Below are 6,027 nucleotides of genomic sequence, written 5' to 3'. Positions count from 1 at the left end.
GAGCCTAGGGGCAGGCAGCCAGCACGCTGGCCTCTGGCTTTCCCCTGTGGGTCTGGATGCCATGGTCAGTGTGGTGGGTGGGAGGCTCGCCCAGGAGTGATGGTGGCTGGCGCTCCTCTGGTGCAGCCAGCTCCCCTTCTGGCTGGAGGAGTCCAGGGCCAGCAGGGCCAGCATGCGGTCCTGGTGTCATTCCCCCCCAGCGCAGGGCTTACCACGTGGCTGGGGCTGGCATGGCTGGTGGCTCCCTCTTGGTGATGGCATGTGGCTGCTCCTGGCATCCTCAGCCCATGGATGTAGTACTTATGCCTCGCCCCACAGTGCCATGAGGTCACTAGTCTCCTCCTGGCTTCAGTTTGGGCCCCATGTGGAGGGTATGGGTGTGCGGACGTGTGTGGGCACAGGCCTGGGCGAGGAAGAGGACGCCATGCTGGATCCTGTGCTGGCTTTCTGGGGCCCCACACAGCTGTCCCTGTGTTTGTGGCTCTGAGCAGCTGCCTGCAGCACCCAGCGCAGAGCCACAGCAGGGGACTGGCAGCCATGTGGCAGAGGCAATGCCCTGTAGCACCTGCAGGTGCAGGGCATGCTGCTGGGGTGTGCTGCGGGCAGGTGGCACTGGCCCTGCTGGCCAGAAGCTGCCTGCAGGTGGCCCTGGAGGGCTGACAGGCCTGGCCAGAGGCTGCAGCAGCCTGCAGCACCCTTCAGCACCCAGCTGGCGTAATGGCACTGTCCTGGCAGCCATGCAACAGCACAGTACCAGGCAACAGTGCTGGGGTGCTGGCAGGCAGGCACAGGTAGCCTGTGGCCTGCCCAGGTGGACACACAGGACCTGCAGTGCCCTCGGGCTTCCTGGTGAGTGTGTCCCAGGGCTCAAAATGTCTAAAGGTATTTATAGCCTGCAGACAGCGGCTGCCATAGAGGCAGCCCAGTCCTGAGCCAGGAGAGGCTCCTAACCTATAGCTCTGGGGCTGACCTCAGGCCAACCTCCTAGTGTCCGGGGAGATCTGGGAGCAAACTTGCTCCTGGGTTGTACCTACATGTGCATTACTGTGCATTACTTAATCCTGCTTAAATTTGCTACTTGCATTTGCAAATAGCAAATTTAAGCAGGATTAAGGGTTTTTACTGCCCAGTAAGCATGTGCACATGTAGACGTGTGCGCTCACTATGCTGTAAACTACACTAATGCACAGTAACACATCTCATGTAGAAGTGCCCATTAGGTCTCAATGTAATAGGAAATGCACAATGTATCCATTGGGGTCCTACAGCAATTGAATCATGGCCATATTCCATTTAATATTTTTTCCAGTGACGTAAAAGAAAACAAAATGATTACTCCTAAAATTTCCAGAGGACTCAGACTGGGGGAGTGGCACATGATGAAGAGGACAGGTCAAGAAGGAACAGCAGCCTGTAATGACTGGTAAGCTGGGTACAAGCAAACAATGTATTTTAGTGGGCTCCCAGCCTTGAGGGGGCCCATACTAGTACTACTTTTAGGGAGAGGCTTTCCAAACAGGATGCCTATAGGGAGACACACTTCCTGCCACCAGCTAAGGAGAATGGGAGTGTCTAAACAGATGCTTAAAACTCCTGTTGAGGACCTCTGGAGAGAGGAAAGCTGCCTTGCTTAGACCTCATCTGGTTGTGTATAATTTGCAATTTAGTTGTTAACCAGTGTGATGATAAGCGTATGGTCAGAGATTTTGCTGCCTTGTGTTACTTTGCCTCTACCAGGAAAAAAAAGGGCCTCTGAAAATAAACCTGAAACCACAGACAAGGTTTCTGCTTCTAAACTAGGACCCCTGCTGAGCTTGGTCCAACCGCAATGACCCAGGTCCTACGTTATGCAGTAGGACATGACGATCTGAGGGTTGACTGGGCGGTCTCCCAAATACACTGGTGAGGGGCTGGTGTTTCTCTGTCTTCTCTGACATCTTTTTGCACCATGTCCATCTACTGTCTGGCGCTTCCTTATCCTTCACCACCCACCTCTTCCTTCCTGCCTTTCTTCCTGCCAGTGTTTTCCTCTGCTTGTACTTTCTCCCCCTCTTCTATACTCCACTTTGCATGAGTGCTGAAAGCCTAGACTTCAAGGCCTTTTTTCACTCAGTCTAACTTTATCTTGGCAGGGGAGGGCAAGGTCTGAGTAGCTGACACAAAGCTAAAACACCAAACAAAATCCTCAGTGAAGTAATTCAGCAGATTTGTGTCGTCTCGTAAATAAGTCAGACCATCATGTGACTTCCTAAAAATAACTTGCATGACAAGGGTTTCAGTAGAGATGTGGCTGACCTAGTTTGCATGTTCCCCATACACAAGGAACGAGAGGGTGAGGAAAACCCATCTGTCTGATAGGTGGCTTGAGTCTGGTGAACCAGAACTGAATTTAGAAGTGTCTCATGAGCTCTCAGTATCATTGGTGCCCTGCTGGGCATTTCAGCAAAGCTGAGAAGTAGGTGACTCTTGATCATAAGACAGCTGAGAATAATTAGTTTCTATCTGAACAGGCTAATACAAGTGTTGAAACAGGCCCTGGCCCTGAAAGACCCTGAATCTAGATGGAGCCTTGTGCGGTGAAGTCAATGAGGCCCTGTGAAGGCAGGCAGCTCCTCACATAGATTCAGCTGCAGGAAATAACCTGCTGTCACAGATGGGGCAAGAAAGTCCTGTTCAATGGAAAAGAACATTTCTAGTCTAAGAAAGAAATCTCACGCCATTGCACTTAAAAAAGGAGAGCTGTGAGCATTAAGAAAGAATGTAGGCTATGAAGAATGAGAATAGAAGATCTTTGCTATTCTATGGTGCCTGTCTGCCACTTCAGGAGTTCAAAGAGTAGGAATGGTTATTAGTAAATGACTATTGCACCTATATTATGGGGCACAAAGCATGATTTGCCCAAGGCTGCAGGATGAAGTAATGGCAGAAGCAGGAAGAGACCCCAGGAATCTCAACTTTTACCAATCTAACCCTTGAGAGAGAATACCATATTTACTTATGTACCTTTCCCCAAAACTGGGGGGAGGGGGTCTTAAGTAGGAAAGCTGATTTTCTACCCAGAATTACAGCAGTGGTTTTTTTATTCAGGTAGTGCTGAAGGGGTTAATTGACTTCAATGGGTTATTAGAATCTGCTTGATTCCTGCTAATTGCTGTTAGTAATCAGGCTATCCCTTTTAAGCTAATTATGTTTAAGAGTTGCCAATATGGCTACTCCTGATCTTTTTTTTTTTCTACTCATGTTTCACAGCTCTGCAGGCTGTTTTTAGTGCTTTTCAAAATCCTAGATCTGCAGATACAAAGCAGTTGGCAGAGCAGCCAAGAGCTGCTGATAGTTCAGCTGTGAAAGAGTTAAGACTGCAGCTTCTGCCCGAGTAGGAAAAGGAAGGGTGAGCAAGCTGAACGTCAGGTCTGTTCATGCTGGATGTGGCCATAAATCTGAAAAAAAAATTTTTTTTCCTCAAACTGCCTTCCTAAAGTGCATGTCTTATTTGGGGTCCTGTGCTTTGTGAGATATATGGTACGATATGTACAAAGTTTTTTCAACCTATACTTATCTGAGGAAGTCCAAGAAGGCACAGGACTGATTAGCTGCTAAGTCTGCTTAGTGGATAGAAATTTAGGAATGCAGTTCTCTTCAGACTCTTAAGAGATAGCTAATGCATTGAGGATGGCATTTCATATGGCTATTTGAAAATCTGTTTTGTTGCTAATGGACACTGTTACTTTGTTTTAAGAATACAGTTTTATTTTCTTTTGCAATGAAAAGCTATCAGGAAAATGCTCGAATTCCTGACTTTCTGAACATGCTCAATGGCCGGGAAACATTCTCATTCAGGCAGAGTATCTAGGTCAGCTGTTCATAAGAATAGATCAAGTATTCATTAAACAAAATGTACAAGCCTTGGGCAAAATTTGGGGTGTTTTGTTTTGCTTTGTTCTGTTCATTATGAACTCCAAAATTTGGCATCTAATTTGTGGAGTAGTGCTCTTGCCTAAAACTATCCAGCTGACAGAAAGCACTGCAGACTCAATGCACCACAACAGAAAATCAGTAATATAAAATATTAATTGTGGTTTGTACAGGTGTAGCCCAGAGAGAACACTCATTTTTCAGCAAGGAAACACTGTAAATGTGGACAAGGAAGTCTAATGATTTGACTCTGCATTTAATGTGTGTGGTTTGTAAAGGGACTTCAATTTCACCTCTCACTTTGCACTAAAAATGATTTCATGTGTATATGGCATCCAAGTACCTAACCATGCACGCAAATGATGCATCTACATTCTGCCTTCAGCTGCACTGTCTAATTGTAGTGGTAATTGTTTTGGGGCACAGAATGGAGATGGGTTTTAAAAATTAAGCCCTGTATACAACCTCCTCCTCCTTTTTTTTTGTCCTCAACAATACAGACATAAATGCTCATCACAACTTATCAGCTTCACAGAACTAGTCATGCCAGGGTAGCTTTGTGATGTCATATGTTTTGTATCATACTAGATTTCAGCTTGGTCTTCCTCAACTATTTGCTCATGATGACCCTGCAGACTCTGAAATGATATCACAGAAAATGTTAACGTGCTTTATCTCAGATGCAGTCAACTATCATTTTCATTTCAGAAAAGCAACATGAAGAGCCTGATTCTCCACTGCTTTGTCCCTTACCTTTCCATCTATGCCAGACCAAAGTCAGTGTGAGACCTGGCCTCCTAGAGTATTTTTTGGTTGTTTAAGGAGTGAGGTGTTGTTCTGTTCAGGGGAGACGCTACTGTCTATGGTTAATACCAGACACGGTCATTCCTGGGGCAAGCTGTAGAAGGTGCTCACCTCTCAGGAGATGGCTCATGTTTGTTTTTTATAGGGTGTTTATGAAGCTATACTTAGAAGTAGGAAGGCAAGATCTATTTTGACATGGACAGAAATTAGATGCATGGCAAACAACAATCTCTCTCTTTCTCCTCGTCTATCGTGGTAGGCCTCCATGCTACCACATGGAGGTTGGAGTGCCCTGAGCCAACTTGCCTGCCACAACTTACGGGAGATGTCCTTGGTTCCCTTGAATGATATGAAGATCTCCCTGCTGGCTCAGGCTCCCCTCTGGTGTCTTCTGTGGAGCTCCTCCTCCTCTACACCCAACCCTTTCCTCTTGGGTGTACTGAAGCAACTCAGGCTGTACTTGTGCATTTGTCGCAGTCTACTGGAGTGCTGCTGCATGACATTGTGCTGCAGCCACTGGCTTTGCAGTACTGTGGTTAGAATGGAAAGGCTAACACCCAGAGGGTGGTGGTTGATAGAAGTCAATCGTCATGGTGTCCTATGACCAGTGGAGTCCCCCAAGGCTCTGTTCTTGGACCTATATTGTTCAACATCTTCATTAATGATGTGGACATTGGAGTCAGAAGCAGACTGGCCAAGTTTGCTGATGATACCAAACTCTGGGGTAAAGCATCCACACCTGAGGACAGGAGGGCAATTCAGGCTGACCTTGACAGGCTCAGGAAATGGGGGACAAGAACCTGATGGTGTTTAACACTGAAAAATGCAAGGTTCTCCACCTTGGGAAGAAAAACCTGCAGCATCCTACTGCTGGCTAGCACTATGGATGAAAGGGACTTCGGGGGTCATGATTGACCACAAGATGAGGCTTCAATGTGATGCTGTGGCTGGTAAAGTGAGCAAAAAGCTGGCTTGCATCCATAGATGCTTCTCAAGCAAATCCCAGGATGTCATTCTCCTGTTGTACTCGGCCTTGGTGAGGCCGCAGCTGGAGTACTGCGTCCAGTTTTGGGCTCCGCAATTCAAAAAGGATGTGGAGATGCTTGAGAGAGTCCAGAGAAGAGCCACACGCATGATCAGAGGTCAGGAAAACAGACCTTACGACAACAGGCTGAGAGCCATGAGGCTTTTTAGCCTGGAGAAGTGCAGGCTCAGGGTGACCTGATGGCCACCTATAGGGGTTTATCAGGGGTGTTCACCAGAATCTGGGGTAACAATTGTTCATCAGAGCGCCCCAAGGGATGACAAGGT

This window comes from Crocodylus porosus, unplaced genomic scaffold (genome assembly GCF_001723895.1).
Source record: "Crocodylus porosus isolate Cpor-Errol unplaced genomic scaffold, CroPor_comp1, whole genome shotgun sequence".
NCBI lineage: Eukaryota > Metazoa > Chordata > Crocodylia > Crocodylidae > Crocodylus > Crocodylus porosus.
This window is presented reverse-complemented; position numbering follows the sequence as displayed.